The sequence below is a fragment of the Mya arenaria genome, chromosome 14 (genome assembly GCF_026914265.1).
Source record: "Mya arenaria isolate MELC-2E11 chromosome 14, ASM2691426v1".
Taxonomy (NCBI): Eukaryota; Metazoa; Mollusca; class Bivalvia; order Myida; family Myidae; genus Mya; species Mya arenaria.
The window spans coordinates 45,357,626-45,377,666 of NC_069135.1; positions in this window are offsets into that span (position 1 = coordinate 45,357,626).

Sequence of the window (20,041 nt, forward strand, 5' to 3'; positions counted from 1 at the left end):
TGTACAGGAATTGATAATACTATCTTGTACAGGAATTGAGAATTCTATCTTGTACAGGAATTGAGAATTCTATCTTGTACAGGAATTGACAATACTATCCTGTACAGGAATTGATAATACTATCTTGTACAGGAATTGAGAATTCTATCTTGTACAGGAATTGAGAATTCTATCTTGTACAGGAATTGACAATACTATCCTGTACAGGAATTGATAATACTATATTGTACAGGAATTGATAGCACTATCTTATACAGGAATTGACAATACTATCTTGTACAGATATTGAGAATACTATCTTGTACAGGAATTGAGAATACTATCTTATACAGGAATTGATAATACTATCTTGTACAGGAATTGATAATACTATCTTGTACAGGAATTGAGAATTCTATCTTGTACAGGAATTGAGAATTCTATCTTGTACAGGAATTGACAATACTATCCTGTACAGGAATTGATAATACTATATTGTACAGGAATTGATAGCACTATCTTATACAGGAATTGACAATACTATCTTGTACAGATATTGAGAATACTATCTTGTACAGGTATTGATAATGTTATCTTGTACAGGAATTGACAATTCTGTTACATTTAGGTCATAAAAACAGTTGTACCATACATACAACATGGAATGTTTTACATGAAGATAGTTTAAGTGAATGAGTCATTTACAGAGTACAAGTGGTGTGGACGTTGACCTCTGGAACATCAACATATTTATAATAGTTTCGGAAAAGCTCTGTTCCGAGGTAGAAGCTAGTAGGCAAATGCTTTTCAATATTTATTATTATTATTTTCATTACTATTATTATTATTATTATTATTATTATTATTATTATTATTATTATTATTATTATTATTATTGTTGTTGTTTTTGTTGTTATTATTATTATTGTTATTATTATTATTATTATTATTATTATTATTATTATTATTATTATTATTATTATTATTATTATTGCTGTTGTTGTTATTATTATTATTGCTGTTATTATTATTATTATTATTATTATTATTATTATTATTATTATTATTATTATTATTATTATTATTATTATTGTTTAATCCAAATTTGGTCTTTACATCATGAATTTGGTATCTTGTTCATTAGAGTGATTTGCATTAGGTCAGTGTTGTTGATAGTGCTGCACACATGTCGCAATCGCTCATTTCTACACAAGTCAAGTACATACAAACGTTAGTGTACCAAGGCCTGTTTCTTCATACATATAATTTCCAATATTATCTTATATATAATCGAAGTAATGCTCCTTCACATACACAATTCCATTGGAATATATAGAATTAACTTATATTATTGTGTTCATAAAACAATTTTGCCCGTTTTAGAGAGAACCTTAAACACGCGTTTGATTGTGTTTGTTAAACTGCCCATTGACATTTATTTGCACTCGATAAGTTATTATTAGATTAAATAAATTCCAAACTCGTCTGAGATATTCGTTCTGTCGGTGACGACTCCATCTTATGGAAAATATTCTTACCCGACGACAAAATAAATAAAGGTGTTGACGCTAAATCCTTATAGAGGGTCCGATATAACATTCTGTATACGGACTGGCATACCCGATAATGCAAGACTTTGAACCTGATAAGCTCTTTAGTGTATATCTCCTTTTTTCGGTATTCCTATTTTATTTAAACGTGTTCATAACTAAGGCGAACATTGCGTTTCTAATAATAGACATATTAGCACCACCCTGCACCGTCATGCAAAATTATGTAAACTCTTAGTCATGCACAACTTGAAAGATGTACAAATACTCGTATAACGATAAATGCCCGCCTTTCGCTAAGTAGTCTAAATGCTACTTTGCAGAATAAGACACACGGTATCTATAGGAACACTAAAAACGCTCAAGAATACTGTGTATTTCATTAAAGGAGAAAAATAGTTATACATTTCGCCAAAAATGCACGATTTCGGCCTAGATTTTTTTCATGGGGGAGTATCTTAAAAATTCCCCCTGTCAACACATTAAACCAAATAAATATCGGTTCTGAGAGAGGGTCGCAAGTCGAAAGGTAACGCCCTCAAGATAGCCCCCTCTAACGTAAAATTTTGGGTCCGTCCCTGATGAATAGATATATTTATTTATAACTGGAAATAAATACAACCGCACCTAACTGTGGTCGCTTTTATCAACAACTCGAATAACATGTAAAACTGTGTTAACCATGTATATTTGTCATTCATGTTGATTGCAAGGAAACTATTCAGTTTACGACAATAAACACTTTATGTCTGTAAGAACTGCGCGTGTACATTGCATTCGAACATGATACACGTTCAAAAACATAGTCTATGTCCTAACCTCCAAGAAAGGCAAGCTATGCACTTGTGTGCAGATGAACAAATGCATATGGCTTGCAAGTATGAGCACGTCATTAGCTAAGCCTTATTTTCGATCGACAGAACAAAAGGACGAGCGTTTATATCCGCATGCCGTATGGTGCTCTTATTTTGCATCCTCGTTATTCAATGTATAACAGAGTTGCGGTGCACTTACATTTCTTATTACGGAAACTAAACGTGACCATGCGTCAAATGACATCCCGTGAAAACGTTCCCTAAATAATCTTAGTATCTACATTCATGACAATTCAGTTAGTTTTATTGACTCATTGTATCTTGTAAACGTCTTGCATTTGCCATTTATGGAAACATTATATAACAAGAAGCAATCAGACAATATAAGAACAAAATTGCTAGTCTAATTTCATGCCCGGTTATGATTTAAATGGAGGACTGTATTATTGTGTCTTGCAATGTGCCGCTATTGGTATATAATATATAATATTATCCGTTATTTGTACGAATGCCACATAAACACACACGCAACTCTTCGTCAAAAACCGTTGGCATCGCTGCCGTGGCCACACCTCCCTAGCGACACTTCTAGCAAATATAAAGGCCAGCTCCTCGCGATCATTGGCAAAAGCGAAACTGTGAAGCAGCGAGCTGGGCTTTTACAACACAACTGATTTATTCTCTTTTCGTGGAACGTTCATACCTTTCCGATGACAAGCAAGAACTGAACAGACGACACTTTGCATCATACTAATTTCCTACTGTCTCTAACAGTAAAAACCTGACTCTCTTAAGGTAAGTTATTGTTTTATATTTAGTTTTACTTTAGAATTTTGAGCATGCTTCATTATCATTTATTCTAAGCATGTGCATGTGAACTTGTACCGTCGTAGCTATATTTTGTTTTAAGGATTTTATTCCGTAACTTGTTAACTCAAAAATGTGCGTTGCATATGAACATTTGCCTTTGAAGAAATTGCCTACATATTCCGAATACGATGTTATTCGATATAGTTTTCTATGTTTTTAATATCTATTTTTAAGGATATGATAAAACTAACAGATGCCATGAATGACAAATAATGCATTGAATATTAAGTATGAAAAAACAATTCAACAGTTATTATGAAAATATAAATTAGAACGGCATTTAATCAGCGTTCGTTTATATAACTTAAATTGGAGAAGCTCGCTATTTCTTATGTGAAATGGCGACCTTTATTATTTCTGTAAAACATTCCGATAAGTGATTAAAACATGAATAGGTGGTTAATGTTGGGTTTATGTAATTGCCCTTTAATATTAAGCTTTTCATTCCATTATAAAAGTTATTTTAAGAAGATTTTAATCGGTATGAAATACACAATGTCGTTTGTCAGTTTCATGTTCAAATATGCTCAGAGCATATAAGAAAATAATTTTCTTAACAGAAATATATATATATATTATATTAGTTTAAGCGAAAATTACACTCAATCATACTTTGTTAAATATGGGATGGTAATGTTGGTAAAAACGCTCACGCAGAGTTTCAAAGTGAAGAGTTTGACAAATAGTAGAACTGTACAAAACAAGAACGAAGGAATCCATCTTTCTAATGAGCATGTATAAAAACAAGTTATTATATTGTCTGTAAAATGTGCAAAACGTCTTTGAAATATGCAAAACATTGTTTGACTGTTCATATTTGTTGAACTGCACTGTTATGCCTTGCTCTGGTTATCTTTAAACCCATATATGTATGGATATGGCGTTAAAGTAATTGGTATTTTATATGAATGAAAGAGAAAGCAAAGAAACGTAGTTCGTTAGACTGTTATTTTAATTTGGATAATATCTATAAACAGTTCTGATACTCAATAAGCATAATATCACCGTTATATAAGTGTTCGTATGATCAATTCTCCGCCAATCAGATTACCCGACATATTCCTGTTAAATAATTAAGAAATCCTCTAGAGAAAACAACCGGGTAGTTTGCATTTGCGAAACGGCTAGGAAAGAGATATTCACGCAAACACTAAAAATGCTTATGCCGATTTAAAAGCGGCAAATCAAAGTTTGAGACGTGCTCAAGATTTGCTAAAAGGAGTAACTAAGTGACAAAATACAGTCCTCTCATGAATAATGTATAATCAACAGATTCAAGAAAGCTAAATGAAAGATACTAGACTAATGAACGTTATATTACCTAATGGAACGTATTTATTTTAGGGAAGTTGTCGAGGCAAATAATGCACAAAACATACAATGTTTGTCAAATTGCAACTGGGAACACGTTAAGATGCCCAACAAGTAAATAAAAGACAGCACAATCATGGCGTGCATGTTTTGAAACTTCTATATGATATATGTGAATGTCTGTAAAATTTGGAGGGAATCAAATTCGTTTGTTGCATTGTTGCATCGACAAAATAATTTTTTGTTAAACTTCATTTGCGGAAGTAATTGTCATGAAAAAATCTAAATATCCTTGACAAATTGACAAATCGCTAAAACAAATGCAATCCTGGTAAGAGTAGTAAATAATAATCTTAATAAATAAATATCCAACACAACCACGCTCGCGCACGATATTTGGATGACAAACGTGTTTATGGGCGTAATCAAAGCGAAGTATTTGTTAACAAATTTAATATAAGGATGCAAATGTAGTAGTTAACATTAAAAGAATATTAAATGATGAAATATCAGTTAAAAAGAACGCTTGTTCTTTTGAAAAATAAAGAGTTAAACTACTGCCATAGCATTGGTTTGTTCCTCGGTGACCTCGGTGGCGGGGTCTAGCCCTTGTTTGGTAGGGGTCGGGGTCAGGTCTTGGTTTGTCCGTGGTGGCGAGGTCTAACCTTGGTATGGTCCTCGGTGCGGTGTCAAGCCTTGGTTTGGTCGGTGGCGCGGTCAAGCCTTGGTTTTGTCCTCGGTGGCGGGGTCAAGCCTTGGTTTGGTCGGTCGCGGGTTCTAGCCTTGGTTTGGTCCTCGTTGGCGGGGTCAATCCTTGGTGTGGTCCTCGGTGGCGGGGTCAAGCCTTGGTTTGGTCCACGGTGGCGGGGTCAAGCCTTGGTTTGGTCCTCGGTGGGGCGGGGTCAAGCCTTGGTTTGGTCCACGGTGGCGGGGTGGGGCGGGGTCAAGCCTTGGTTTGGTCCTCGGTGGCGGGGTGGGTCGGGGTCAAGCCTTGGTTTGGTCCTCGGTGGCGGGGTCAATCCTTGGTTTGCTCCTCGGTGGCGGGGTCAAGCCTTGGTTTGGTCCTCGGTGGCGGGGTCAATCCTTGGTTTGGTCCTAGGTGCCGGGGTCTAGCCTTGGTATGGTCCTCGATGGCGGGGTTTGGCCCTGGTTTGGTCCTCGAGGGCGGGATCTGGCCTTGGTTTGGTCTTCAGTGATGGGGGTCAAGCCTTGGTTTGGTCGGTTGCGGGGTAAAGTCTTAGTTTGGTCCTCAGTGGGTGGCGGGTTCTAGCCTCGGTTTGGTCCCCGGTGGCGAAATCTAGCCTTGGTTTGGTCCCCGGTTTGGTCCTCGGTGGCGGGGTCGTGCAGTTCTAATGATTTGAAGATGATCAAGCACACCCGTTTTTATGTGCCGAGATTATTTAAACTTTAACGTGCATTGTTCATGCTATTCTTGTCAAAAGAAAACTATCAAATGACCCTTTTCAACACACATCTCGACTCGTGTGGTGTTTGATTTACAGACTGACAGAAAAAGAAAGCTAAAATGAATGGACAAACATATTTGATAAATACTCTAAGGAGAGTTGTGTAAAATACACCGCTTCTGAAATCAAGATTGTTCGTCGGAAGCTTTTGTTGAGCATCATTGGGGAATTCTGCTATGATTGATCTAGTTTATATACGTGAAGCTGCAGCAAATAAGACAAAACTGTGAACATCAGCTTGATAAATGCCCAGAAAAAGTATCCGAATGATACAATGGGCAACATACACTTTAATCAAAAATGTCTACAACTACAAAGATATGAGTTTATGTATAATGTAGACTGCTTTTAAAACCTAATTCATACATTATGAGGTCGACTACTTCACCATATTGGTATTACGTAGACTTCTATTCCAAATGCACACACACGTCAACTTGTTTATCACGTGCCGTTTGGATTCTAAATCAACCATACACACAGGGTTAATACAACATTTGTCTTATAAAACTTTGCGTTGACGTCTTTTCGGCCGACTTATTTGTCATTTTTTTTTCGAAAAATAAAAACAATCTTCGTTGTGAGCGACGAGTGTTTGGTGTGATAATTTTGATAAAAAGAATCTTACAGGAGTTGCCATCGAATACAGAATGATATTAAACTCGTTGCAGAAAAGCTGTTTTGCTCGCCATAGGCGCGCTTTATAAATTTAACTTAACTCGTTTCATAATGGTTTGTTTTAATGGCAATCAATGATAAATCCGATATATACCAAATATATATATATTACGTTAAATACTATACAAAATATTAATATACTTTACGTACTGATACGTGGACTAATGGTACAATAAGTTAATATTAAATAAAATGTTATACATATGTTTCTACTTCCTCCGATCAATCATTTATGTTCTCAGAGTATCAACAGCACATTGTTGGTTAGAAAATGTAATCCTGGATTCGGTCTACCGACTCAAATGTGTGTATGTGAGAGAAGGGGAAGGTCTATTGAGACTAAGTCAATCTAGAAAAGTGTACACGATTTTTACGACACATTGTAGCGGTCATATATGGAACCCATGCGCGAACCATTTTGAAAAAAAGGCCAAAAGAGAAAAGAAAAAATCATATAACGCATTTTTGTCACTGCCTCTACTTATGTGGGTTGCGACAAGAATAAAACATTCGTGTTCTTTTTGACAGTCCTATATAATTCTTCTTTGCATAACTTTTGCAGTCATACAAAAATTGAAATTTCAATTCCATGGTTAATTGTATTCCCTCCTACAAATAATATGTTCGAACAAAATAGTTGAAACACAAATATAATTAAATGAAACTGCAGGCATAAACTATTGTTCAAGCCACTGAGACACAGTGGACATAGTGAGAACTGTTATAACTATTTTATGACAATTCCACTGTGGAACAAACTCACATTCTCGATTTTCGTAAAGAGCGAAGTAAATCCATAAAAGGCATTAAGATAATAATTTGGATGGTACACAAGGAAATGTATTATCACCGATGGGAATACTCGTATGTCTTACTTATACATAGATCCTGTCGGGAAGACAAAATCTGCAATTACTTCATTTCTAAAATATATTAATTTTGGCCGGCCTGAATGATTTTGTTGACATTACTTTAAAAATCAAAGGTCCCTATTGTCAAATGTGTATATCAAAGATATATGTATATGATATTACGAACTGTATATTGTTTATTTGTCCCTTTCACATCTCGAACCATAAAATATCGGGATAGCGTTTTGAATTCTTTTGAATCTAAACTCTGGGATAGGTAGATTGGGAAGCACTTCTTGTATGAGTATTGATAAATAAATCACTTTTGTTGGACGTTTAAAGTGTTTAAAGTGACACTCTTATTCAAAATCAATGCATACACATGTACAGTCGAACCCCGTTGGCTCGGACTCGCTTGGCTCGAATTCCTCGCTGGCTAAGATTGAATGTTAAGGACCGATCTCTTTTTACTGAACGTAAGTTTTCCAGCTTGGCTCGAATTTTCCGAGGCTCGAGGAGATCGAGCCATCGAGGTTTGACAAACGTCAGTTTTGAACTTTTGACTGATATATCTTTTACTACTTTCTAAATAATGCATTTATGGAAAATATTAACTTCTCCTAACAAGATTGTAACCGTTTATTTAACAGCTGAAAGCGCAACATTTTTAAATGATTGGTGAATGCTTAAAGATGTACTGTGGTCAACTAAAGTCCCATACGATAGAAATACCGCGTTGTATGCGCATTTCTTTCAAATTAACTCGGTCTCCTTCATAAGAACCATTGTTTTCGACATTTAATAATCCTTTTTGATAAATTAAAACATCTTTATTAATTTTGGTAATCTTATTTGGGAGAAAGTGTGCATCTTTAAATCTTTAAACGGAAAGGATAGTATTTGCATTTTCAATTGTTGCAAATCGCTATTTTCATACAAAAGAATCCTTTGAAAATAAATTTTGTCTTTTAAGTAACTATATTAAATCCTGACCAGTATTCAAATTATTTAACAAGAAAAGACACAATTGAAAACAAAAGTCCTGTAAGAAAACACGCTTGAACATATTGCATGTTTATGGTGCGACCAACCGTAGACCATTGTCAAGTTAATTCAATGGATCAAATGAGTGGAAATCACCTGCTTAGTAAATGTATTACAATGTTGAATACATACTTTGAATGTTTGGTCAAGTTGTCCGAGAGTATAAACAGTTTATGAAGTATTATATAGCACATGTATTACAAGCAACAACTTCAGGAAACAATTTCGTTTAAGAATTGTGTATTTCAATAAATTATGAAAAAGAAGACGTACACACATTCAACATAGAAACTTTACAAAGAGCAGTTCACCTGATATATGTATATGATTAAGATTTGGGGATTATCGAGAAAAGCTTTTGCTATGTATCTTTTGTCAATCCTCCGAGTCGCTTATAAAGTTAACAGATATGTAAACTTACCATTCTAGAATATTTTGGTTGCATACCAGTTATAAGTTTAAGTGTTGTGCGCCATTCAACACATTTTTGCTTATAAATTTGGCTAACATTTTGTGCTTCCTTCAACACATTCTCGTATAGGTTGTTTGACGTTTTGTGCATCCTTTACAAATACGCTCTGTGTGTAAATGGAAGTCTCCACTGTAGGCAAGACGTGTTGGTTAACGTAGACTCTTGAGAGTATAACGCATGGGTAAGATAAGTAATGGGCAACACAATAATCGACTATTCTCTGTTATGACTAAGTGTGGTAAAAAGTGCTCGTTTTTCCTTCCAAAATATCGTGATTATCGCCAAAAATCCAGATTTCCTCAAGCTTACAAATAAGTTCCATCTCAGAGGTTACGATGTTATTCATAGTTACCACTGCTAGCTCGCAAATACAGACAATATCAATGTAACATTGTAGCGCATGATTGATTGTCTGATACGTTCTCGCGCTGCTTTGTTCATTTATATAATATATCAAATCTTTACGCTCTTTAATTGAGCACACATCTATCAGCAAAGCGCGTCCTTTGTGGCCCTCTAGAAAATTGACAGTTGTCGGGCTGGTAAATAAATAAGCAAATCATTTACGTAGGTGCGGTTGACAGGCAGGATGAGCAATTGCAAACAGAATGCACTAATTGCTGCCCGTCTCGGAGAGTTCAACCTTCACCATTAACATGGACATTCTGGGATAGGCTTACCGCAACATGCTTTTGATTTGTTTAACAAACTTTGATACCATTCTTATTGTATCAACCATAGATCAGAATTGAAATATTTTAAATGACCATCGAAGTCATATACATCCATATAGTCACTTATTTCACACTTTATTTAGTCATAAGACGTATTAAGCAAATGTAGTGAAAGTTTATGTGTAGTTGTATGTAATAATTTTCAATACACACTGAAACTAGCTTGTTTTGTTTATTAATATTGAATGTTTCGACTAACTTTGTGAACAATGAATCCAAACGTCTAAATTACGTTAAATGTAATTCTTCATTGTATCTGATATGTATTGTATGACAAACCAGCTGGTTAGCAAGGATTACTGCTCACAAACACGTTTCTAAATCTGCGGAATAAACCTCAAGTATCAGTTGAAAGCACAAAGATGTTTGGAGTTTCTATGGATTCCTCTCCTAATGAGAGAAAATTGGAAAATGCAAAAGTAGCATGGATTTGGCTTCTATTCGCATTAAATCCGTGTTGACACATATATACGATCATATTTCGATCTCTTTTTTATTGAATTCGAAGGTGCGTATTCACAAACGTGAGATTATAACTTAATGAATAAAAAACGCTCTTCGAAAATCCCATATCTCCAGAATATATCCTTAGATTGTTTCTTACTAAGGAAATTGCCAAGATATGGACACTTAGATAAGGTTAATAAATGAAGAGGGGTTCTTGACCATTCACTTCAGTACTTTAACAGATAACAGTGGAACCTGTTTGTTAGTTTTGACCGTGTTTTGTTTTTAATCGTCAATTACCTTCTCTCACAGAAGAGTGGATGATATCAAAAGTTAGTGTGCAAGTGTTGTTGTCAATGTATACAACAGTGTTTTTATTTTAGGTGGGGTAATATTTTTAACAATGACAAAGGAACACAGCAGAAAGGCAAATTACTTATTAAAATTGAGCACTCATTTCATTATATACTTTCGATATGATTTGTGATTTTGTCAGATAGTATTTATGCTTGTTTCGCAGGAAATTTTGAACTAATGTTTCCATTATGAGAACATCAACTGAAAACTATTATTTTTTAAAGCATCGGAAAACAAATCAACGCTAGGTTAAAAGAAAGTTGAATTTATTTTAAGGATATTAAATAACATTTTTTCTTTCATGCTTTACGATGAAATATGGGGTTTTAACAGTGAAATAACAACAGTGAAAATATCAATTTGATATTTTCACTGCAAAATAAGGAGTGAAAATATCAATTTTCAGAACTACTTTTAAATTCCTTTGTTGTAACATGTACTTGCCTTGGTCAAAACAGAACACTGGACTTCAGTAAATTATGTCAAAAAAGGTTAAAAAAATAAAGAAATATTTTATAAATTTAAATAAATATATAATTGGAAATTAACAACTTACCGTTTATTACCGGTTATCCCGTTTATCAAACATTTTACTGATCTTTGAAGCTGAATGTTCGAACATTTGCTTTCATTCCAAACAAATTACAGACAAAAACAACTGTTCGAACAAAAATAAATATTTATAGCATCGATCAAATGTATTTTGAACTGTTAACCGTTGTAGTACGTAAAATGAGCTTCCTGGAGAATTCACACAACAATTTACAGATAGATCCGATATTTTTTACCCCACCCACATCTCAAAATGTGTCAACAAACTAGCGTGGCATTTACTCTTCTGGAAAACAAACATTTTAAAGCGAAACAGACTGGTCTCTGACAGTAAGATGACTATATTAACTTACTAAAAAACACGCGTATATGCAGTCTTAAACTAAGAAGAATGGTTAAAATCCAATGAGTATCCACATTTGTTTTGCTTACACATCTGACCTTCCAAATTTTCATTCTATAAATAGCGGCGTAGTAATTTGGTTAAAATAAAAAGTGTTTTCATTATTTTTTGGAACATTTGTGCACTAATAATACCTCATTTTTACTGTTCATAAAGCTTTGCAATAAAAAACGAGCGAATATTAAGCTATAAGAATGAATAGCAGAGAACTATTTCTCAGCAAACCGAAAGTAAAAAAGTTGACAGCTATAATTATGCATGAGGGGCGCCCCACGGGTAGCGGCGTAAAGCCCACCCTTTTCAAAAAAGGGGGTAATTCAGAAATAACAAATAAAACTACGAAAATAAGCATAAAAGAAACAGAAAATTTGTTTATTTCAGTGTAAGATCGTATTTAATTTCACTCGTGATCATAAAAAAACTACATTTTCACTCGTGGCTTCGCCACTCGTGAAAATATGTTTTTCTATGACACTCGTGAAATAAAATACGATCTTACACTGAAATAAACAAATATCCTCTATATCTTTTTTTCTATCTATAACATTAGGCTTTAGTCCTTTACAATTCTCGGATATAAAACGAGGTTGTGATGATGATGCCATATACATTGGTGTCAGAAAACGTGGAGGATATTGGTTCATTAAATACATTAGTCATGCTTGCCAGCACAAATCTTATCAAAGTGTTTGGTACCTGTACGATATCCGTTCAACAAAGAAAATGGGTGCTAGTTGTCATCAGATCATACGATGTGAGTTCCTCTTATTCAGTTATGGACCAAACCCGACTGTGATCTAAATAATAAATGTAGTTTATCATATATGGAGAAAGCCTTAATGTGCAAATCAGACGCTATTAAAGCCCCCACATGTACAGCTTCGATTGTCCGTTTAAATTCACATTGTATAAAACTTGTGGGTAGTACACTCAACAAAGAAAAGGCTCCTGCATATGTCTCCATTATGGATGAAATGTTCAATTTAATAGGATTGTAATTATAGAAGCAAACGTTACAATTTTGCCTTGATAGCTACGGAGCTGTGTTCTGCATGAGTAGCTTGCTTACGTAGAGCTTTAAAAAGTATTCAGAATTATGTCGTGCGGTTAAAATTAAGCGTCGAATTTGCGTAATCACGCAATAAAAATCATATTTTAAAATCGACGAGTTACAATACACATGAAAGGAAGCAAATACTTTCAAAATAAACGCGTACTGTATCGACGTGTATATATCTGTGTTACTCGCGACCAGGGATCTAGAACTATTGGTTGAAAATAGGATCTGGGTCATCGGTTTCGAGCATTCGGAACTCCTCGGCCATTTTTTTTCAAAAATAACCTCGATGTATGCAGGGACATCAGTTGAAGTAGTTCGTAAAATTTTGAATTATATCATTAATTAAATGTAGTGTTTTAGAGTTGTATTTATTGATCTAAGTTTAAATTGATTGTCATTAAATTGTATTATTGCAAACATAATTAAGAATCCCAAAGATTAAGTCACAAAGTTTAACAGCTAAATAAAATTACTACGCGATCTACTTGCAGCGGACTTAAACGTACCGCTTTTTGAGTATGTTAACCGTCCAAATACATCCGAGGTTGTTTTCGATAAAATGGCCGAGGAGCTCCGAATGCGGTTTCGAGCAGGTTTATTCCCCAGATATTAACAAGGAAAACTTGTTAAAACACGGAGAAAAACCGGGAAAAATAATATTATTAGAGCTGCAATTAGATGCTCATTTGACCTCAGATATCAAACCAAAATGAAATTATAAAATTCGTTTTATCCTATAATCATATGTTTTGTGATTGTAATTCATTTATTTGTATAGTTTCTATGTTTAAAATAGTCTAACATCTGCTCATAGTTGACAGTTTTTAATAAAGATTGTAAGTACATACTTTGACAAAATAATAAGATATGCAATAATCTTTAACAATTACTAAATGCATATTATACACTTTGACAATAAAAATCAAAGCGCTGAAAGCGTTGACAGGCTTTCGGCCTCCTACGTTTTGTACGTATAGTCATGTAATGCCGAATGGAGAGAAAGTGTGTGAAGAATTCTCAGTTTGTCTCAGTAATTTCAGCCAAGATGAGCATGTTGCATATACATATTAATTAACCACTGATATAAATGTGTCCATTTTGTCCTCGAGTGACACAGGTTGAGGGCAATACCAAGATGCATGTGTGTTGTAAGCTAATGTATACTCGCATTCGGGCCTTGCCGGCGAGTGCTCCGATAAGACGTTTCTTCATTTTAGGTTTTGTGAGCATAGTGGACAGACATAATTTAACCCTGGTCAGAGCTACCCTGGTTCTTTAACGTGCAATGATGTATAGCCCTGTCACACGGGACCCCCATTTAACGTCCCTCCCGGAGACGATTAGTATTTTAGTGGTGTGGCGGGGAATCGAACCTGCGACCCATGGACCGACAGTCAAGTGTGTTACCACTGTCCGCCAGTCAAGATACATCAATACATAAGGAAATAAATAATATGTGGGTGATTCGGTTCAGAGGAATTTTGTGCGAGGATCCTTTCATTGTAAACACAGACCATAACATAAACTTTATCAACATGTCCAATGTTTTTGTTTATATTTGATTTAGCGGATATACCCTGAGTATTTGAAGTGACTGATATATGCTTTTGAATTAATTGAGTATCAGCATAAATAATCTAAAAGTATTTGCGACGGAATTCATGAGCAAGCATTTACCTTCTTTAGATTGTTATGTTAATTTGTTTAAATTAGTTCATGAATATACAGAAAACTTAGCAAGCCGTAAGCCTTTCAACGCTTTAAGCTCTTTAATAAAAATAACATAGACGTTAAATTCTACTGTTTAAACATATACAGCGCCATGCCAAAAGAAAGTGAACTTTTCAATGGCTGCTTTGTACGTGTATTATAACGGCGCACTATTTCAATCGATTATCGCTCCACTTCATGTTATGTTTCATAGATTATATCCAAAAATCCAGGGAAATCATCCTAGAAACAATAATTATTTTCAAAATAAGGTCAACCTCTGTTGTATGTTTACATTTTAATTGTACATGTTGTTATCATGGGTATGAACTGAAAACAAATGACTGAGTGCCAATAGCAGCTATTTTTTATTATGAAAAGTTAGTAGAAGGAGTAAATCTACTATTTCGATGTTGTTTTTTAGAAAACAAACATCGAAGACAGGAGGCTAGATAAGGCACCAATATTAAACGTATTGTCCATTTGTAACTTAGTTTTGGGCCTTTTGGCATTTAACATTGTTAAATATATTCAAACACTTGAACGGTATTTTTGGCAAAATATATTCAGGCATAAATAATTAATAATGAATGTCAAATTGGAACTATGTGGATGTTCCAAGAGTATAAATGTACCTGCCGTTAGTCACGAGAATCAAACATCCAGAAATAAAATGTGCTATTGTGGCCAGTAGAGTCCCAAGAATTTAACCGATTCAAAGTAGTTGGGTACTTGTGAAAAACAAACTGAAATGTTAGCATAACGACATAAGTACCACCGCAGACTAAAAAGTATGTGAGTATTGTGATTTTTATTCCAACAATGGGAATGGGTGCAGGAAGACAAAATCAATGTTGGTATAAATTTAAAAAAAAGTAACGTGTGTGTTGCCGAGGGCCAAGAGCGCTAGTGCCTACATTGGGCGAGGAAACAGACATATCTATATATTTATTTTAAAGCGTCTGGTTGCATTCTGTTGATGTAAATGTCACTTATATCGCCGTGATCCCAAACCCCTATGTATTTTAGGTTACAATTATTAGATTATCGAAAATCGGTCTGTTCTGAAAATGAGAATAATAATTGTGTTTTTCCCAGTTGTATTGATAAATTAATTTTATCTATATCAAATGTAATTATATTTGTTGAAATAGTGCAGTTACTTTGCATGTTTTACAGGTTTAATCCGAAAGACTTAGTATAAAAATAACTCAATGTCGCAGCTATCTGGGCATGTGGGCCCATATTGATTGAAAGCCGAAGGTCTTTAACTATGCCAGGATTACACCAGAGCAAAGCTTTAATGCAAATAAATAAACATCTTATTAGAAAAACATACGTCTGAATGGCAGTACATGTTTATGTCATATAATGAATAGATACTTTGTTGTTGTATAGCAGGCAATTCATTGTGTCAGAGTGTGCATGTTCACAACCATGACCTTAAAGAGTGTCAGAGTGTGCATGTTCACAACCATGACCTTAAAGAGTGTCAGAGTGTACATGTTCACAACCATGACCTTAAAGAGTGTCAGAGTGTGCATGTTCACAACCATGACCTTAAAGAGTGTCAGAGTGTGCATGTTCACAACCATGACCTTAAAGTTCACAACCACGATTTTAAAGAGTGTCAGAGTGTACATGTTCACAACCATGACCTTAAAGAGTGTCAGAGTGTACATGTTCACAACCATGACCTTAAAGAGTGTCAGAGTGTGCATGTTCACAACCATGACCTTAAAGAGTGTCAGAGTGTACATGTTCACAACCATGACCTTAAAGAGTGTCAGAGTGTACATGTTCACAACCATGACCTTAAAGAGTGTCAGAGTGTACATGTTCACAACCATGACCTTAAAGTTCACAACCACGATCTTAAAGAGTGTCAGAGTGTACATGTTCACAACCACGATCTTTAAGAGTGTCAGAGTGTACATGTTCACGACCTTTAAGAGTGTCAGAGTGTACATGTTCACAACCAAGATCTTAAAGAGTGTCAGAGTGTACATGTTCACAACCAAGATCTTTTAAAGTTTGTTACTTTCATCGAGCCCCTGTTTTGCTTGTGTTGCTTAAGGAAGACCAATTTGAATCATTCACACAAATGATGTCAGACACATGGCAAGCAAATGTAATCAACGTTACGCTACAGCGTCTTTGAAAAAAATCGATCAATTGTTAAATATTTATTAATTCCTTAATTACTCCGACAGCCAATTCTGTTGGGATTAAAATTAGATACTCTTTCCTGTGTACTTATCTAATTTTACATCTAAGAAAGGAACACTGGTTCTAGTTTTTTTTTAATCTTCTAAGATATAACATGTCTGAATAATTTCAGATTTGATTCTGTTAGCCGCGGGATTGCGTCAAAATGTTAACCTTCAGGACTATTAAAATAAATGTAAACCTTGTAATGGCAAGTCACAGTCTAATAATGGTATGAAAGCTACGGGACAAAAAATGCGTCGATCTTTTTTCATCAAAAATATTGGAAAATGTTTATCACAAACGTATAGTCACAATGCAAGTTAAATATCATTGATCTGAATATGTGTTTCTGGGGAAAAACGATTCTTAATACTGTGAAAGCCATGATAATTTGTTCGTCTAGGACTTTCAAACTTATTTATACTCAAATCCTGACTCCATAACTGCATGGTAAACATCTAGAAGGTAACTTAGAACAACAACACAATTCATGTCTGCCTAGCGGAATAAAATACGTCACTGTAGCTACTAGCTAGGGATATATGATCCTTTCTAACGAATGTAAGACCAAATAGCTTTGAATGAAGAATTGCAGTTATCATTGTATTTCAATTTCACAGAATAAATGGCGTTGAAATATTTGAATAACCTGGTTTGAAATAAAATGAATTTATAAATATCGCTGTATCTTATATTAATTCGCATGATGTCCTAAACATGTGTATGATTACGTCTAGGTCATCGCTTAAATAAAGCAAATTACAAGAACATTATCCATTTCAAAATTGCTGGTTATATTGACCACTTATCCATCAAATTGTTTTGCTTTTATAGCCAAAAATGCCACAACTACAGGAAATTCGCGTGTTATGATTCAAAATCGGTTGTTCACTACTGGTAAACGTAGGAGGAAACGTTCAAACAACGAGAAACGCATACGCTCAGAGTGAGCACGGATATTCAAAGTCAATCCCGGCACCAATTATATTATTTTCCTCCATTAACCATTGACTGCGAGATTGCGGCACGGTCGCTTTTATCTTTACAAACTATGTATCATTCCAGGCGGACAGCTACAACAATCTCGGCATTGTGTACAGTCTGAACAATTACCCTAATCTAAAGAGATAAACTGACGTATCACCCTGCCCTTTTGTACGGGACAACTTCTTTTAGAATTATTGACGTATTTCCGTACATAGTGCACTTAACTTTTACTAGTTCGGGTGGTGCAGTAGTGGGTTATAAGTATTTGTTGTATTATCAAGAGCTAATTGAATACACCAGTTACGCAGTTCTTGATATTGTTATTCATTCCGAATAAACGTTCACATATTTCTGCTCAATTAAACAGAAAGAGTGTTGGTTTGGGTGAACTAATCCACTCTGTTTACATACTGTATACATTGTGTGTGTATGTACTTTGTATGCTGTATAATTACTAAATACAACTAAATATATTTGACATGCATACTGATTAATGACAAATACCTGAAATGATAGTCAGGATTTCATTGCGGTTTGTATTCAAATTTGCATAATTCATTTTTGTCCAATATCTTTGTGTTGTTGTTTTTTATAGTTAAAGTGTTGGCAGCTGGACAATTGTACGTGTCTTTTACGTAAAGCTATGCTGCGAGCACTGACTATTTGAAAGGTAGTCTATTCAGATGAAGAAAGCAGAGACATTATTCAAAAAATGACAGTATCGTAGTACAATTAAGATTTGAATATGTGCATCTCTGATGAATCTGTCCAACGGACCAGACACCTCACCAACAGCACTAGTACAGTATATATCGACACCTCACCAACAGCACTAGTACAGTATATATCGACACCTCACCAACAGCACTAGTACAGTATATATCGACACCTCACCAACGGCACTAGTACAGTATATATCGACACCTCACCAACGGCACTAGTACAGTATATATCGACACCTCACCAACAGCACTAGTACAGTATATATCGACACCTCACCAACGGCACTAGTACAGTATATATCGACACCTCACCAACGGCACTAGTACAGTATATATCGACACCTCACCAACAGCACTAGTACAGTATATATCGACACCTCACCAACAGCACTAGTACAGTATATATCGACACCTCACCAACAGCACTAGTACAGTATATATCGACACCTCACCAACAGCACTAGTACAGTATATATCGACACCTCACCAACAGCACTAGTACAGTATATATCGACACCTCACCAACAGCACTAGTACAGTATATATCGACACCTCACCAACAGCACTAGTACAGTATATATCGACACCTCACCAACAGCACTAGTACAGTATATATCGACACCTCACCAACAGCACCAGTACAGTATATATCGACACCTCACCAACAGCACTAGTACAATATATATCGACACCTCACCAACAGCACTAGTACAGTATATATCGACACCTCACCAACGGCACTAGTACAGTATATATCGACACCTCACCAACAGCACTAGTACAGTATATATCGACACCTCACCAACAGCACTAGTACAGTATATATCGACACCTCACCAACAGCACTAGCACCAACAGCACTAGTACAGTATATATCGACACCTCACCAACGGCACTAGTACAGTATATATCGACACCTCACCAACAGCACTAGTACAGTATATATCGACACCTCACCAACAGCACTAGCACCAACAGCACTAGTACAGTATATATCGACACCTCACCAACAGCACTAGCACCAACAGCACTAGTACAGTATATATCGACACCTCACCAACAGCACTAGCACCAACGGCACTAGTACAGTATATATCGACACCTCACCAACAGCACTAGCACCAACAGCACTAGTACAGTATATATCGACACCTCACCAACAGCACTAGTACAGTATATATCGACACCTCACCAACGGCACTAGTACAGTATATATCGACACCTCACCAACAGCACTAGTACAGTATATATCGACACCTCACCAACAGCACTAGTACAGTATATATCGACACCTCACCAACAGCACTAGCACCAACAGCACTAGTACAGTATATGTCGACACCTCACCAACAGCACTAGTACAGTATATATCGACACCTCACCAACAGCACTAGCACAAGTACAATATATATCGACACCTCACCAACAGCACAAGCACTAGTACAATATATATCGACACCTCATCCACTTCTATTTGTTCCCTGAAGTAAAAATAAAGAGAAACTTTGTTGGATTTTGTATCTAGCGTAAAGTCTGCTGTAGAAGGGATCGGTCAAAGGTCATATAAATAAGGAATGGATTGAGATATTAATGTACGTAATGTGTTAAACGATTAACAACATACCAAAGTAAATGATTGAATCACTGCTGGAGACCCACGCAAGCATAACCCACCTAAACATACGTTAACATCTAGTTGTGGCAATACAAATACTTATTTAGATCATGGAACGTCGTACAACATCATTGCAGAAAGCTGATTTAGAAACTAATCCCTGAGCTCCACGGCTATTAAATGTATGCTTTACCTCTATTGTTGAAC